General features: G+C 38.2%; 1 non-coding gene across 1 annotated transcript; it reads left to right on the forward strand.

The window, feature by feature from the left end:
• Positions 1–2,059: 2,059 nt before the first annotated feature.
• TRNAR-UCG (transfer RNA arginine (anticodon UCG)) lies at positions 2,060–2,133 on the forward strand. Its single transcript has one exon. It is a non-coding gene; the product is annotated as a tRNA-Arg (tRNA).
• The last annotated feature ends 254 nt before the right edge of the window (positions 2,134–2,387 follow it).

Below are 2,387 nucleotides of genomic sequence, written 5' to 3' on the forward strand. Positions count from 1 at the left end.
AACCACTTGCACGCATCATTATGGATGTGATGTTGATAGTGTAGAGCTGGAAATGAAACTTCTCCCGAAAGTTTTGAAACGTTATGAGGAGGAAAAGCAATGCAAAATTAGCTCCGTTTCTCAGTTTACTGAAGTGAGGGATCGTTTCAAAATTGCTTTTCATGAAATTCACAAATTAGCCGTAATTGCTGTCACCATTCCTGTATCTAGTTCACCATGTGAACGTTCTTTCTCATGTCTTAGACGGGTTAAAACATATCTATACTCTGTAAAGAAAAAATAGCGACACTTCAATTCTCAAGGTAACTGATACAGAAAACCATAGTTGCAACCCGTTAGAAAAGAAATAGAAGGAAACGAACAGTGGGATAGTTCATTTGCGTTATATGTGATATTTGTGGTGTACAACGGCGCTTGCTAATTTTTTATGTAGTAGTAATATTCTCTTCAGATGGCAGTGAGAGCACCTCGCAAGTTATTGTAGGAAGAATTCTGCTTTGAATTTGAGATGTGTAGGTCCAGGTAAATAGTATTTTGTGATTGTTATTTGGTTCCTCAATGTTTGGACAGTGTCAAGTGGCAGTATTCTTGTCGTGCAGCGTTGTTTTTGTTTGATATTGTTGATATATCATGGATATATGGATATGAATATATAATCCATATATATATATATATATATATATATATATATATATATATATATATATATATATATATTATATATATTATAATATATTATATTATATATATTATAATATTAGTATATTATAAATAATATAAGTATATTAAATAATTATATAATATATGGATTGTAAACAAATAAAGGTGGGTAAGAAATGTGATTTTTCGCCATGTGAACAAGGCATAATTCTTACTTTGCTCAGCTACGGTAAATCTCGAAGGGAGATGGGCGGAATACTCAAAATCCACCACTTGACGGCAGGAAGAGTAATTCACAAGCAAAGACAGCATAACAATCGTCCCTTCGTCAACAACGTGATACAGAAAAGAAAGCATCAACCACAGCAGATGGCCAAATAAAATCAATAGCATTGCACAATGAAGGAATGAGTTCCCGACAACTCGCTTCTCTAATTCGAGATGACCTGGGAACTGCAGTTACTTGTACAGCTGTATTGTCTTTACTGTATGAAGAGGATATTACGAAGAAGAAACTTCGTAAGAACCTGCAACTGACAAAATCACAGAGGGCATCAACACGTAGGTGTTGGAGCCGATATGCAACTTGGACTTAAGGCAACTGGAAACACGTCAATTTCTCCGCCAAAAAGAAGTTTAGAATAGTGGCAAACGAACGAAGTTGAAGTTGTGGATACGCACGAGCGTGGAACTTGATAAGGATTGCATTTAAGAGGTGCAAATATTCACTCACTGAGTGATGGTGTGGCTTAGCTTCACCGCTAAAGGTGTCAAAACGAATGCTATATGTGAAGGGTCAGTTGATGTACGAAAATATCTTCAAATTCTGATACGTAAAGTTTTTACAACAGTTAAAGATTACTTTTGTGAAGCAACTATGGACTATTTCGTTTTCCAGGACGATAATGCTTCATGTCACCGAGCGAAAATCGTTAATACGTGGTTCAAGAATATGAGTATTCAGAGACTCATGTGGCCTCCAAACTCATTTGACATGAATCCAATCGAAAATGTGTGAGTCAATATGAGCAGAAGATTGAAAAGACAATTGTCTCGAGTAGAATGGAAATCACGGAACAGGTATTCCGGGTGTGATTCCATGAAATCGATGCTGGATTTTGCAATAACCTCTTTACCAACATGCCTGGATGACTCACTACACTGCAGAAAGCCCCTGTTGGTCATACAAAATACTAGTTTGCTGTATTGTACTTCCTGATGTTTGTACACAATATATCTTACCCTTAAGATATTATTTTTTTGTTTGTTTTGTCTGCTCTTGTTGACCTTTCTTATTTTTATGTGTAACTCTTTCTAGAAACGATCTGGTACAAAACACACAGAGCTACTTACACATGCATATAAATTAATTACATTTATCTCAATAACCTAAATAGTGGCCCCGCGTAGCGTAGTCGCTAACGCTCTCGCCTTCGGTGCGAGCGGTCCCGGGTTCGATTCCCGGTGGGGGCACTTGTAAATTGTCACGGTGGGGGTCGAAAAATAGTAAAAAAAAAACGCTTTTTCAGGCCAGCCACCCTGAATGAGGTTTTCCTGGGTTTTCCTCACTCACACCAGGCAAATGCCGGGATGGTACCTAACTTATAGGTCCCAGGCCGCTTCCTTCCTTCCCTCTCCCCGGATAGTGTGATCCCCGAGGGACATCATCCCTCAAACGGGACGGGCTAAATGGCCTTAGATCTGAAAGCCCAGAAATCTAAATCCCC

The sequence above is a fragment of the Thermobia domestica genome, chromosome 16, assembly GCF_964235325.1.
Source record: "Thermobia domestica chromosome 16, izTheDome1.hap1.1, whole genome shotgun sequence".
Taxonomy (NCBI): Eukaryota; Metazoa; Arthropoda; class Insecta; order Zygentoma; family Lepismatidae; genus Thermobia; species Thermobia domestica.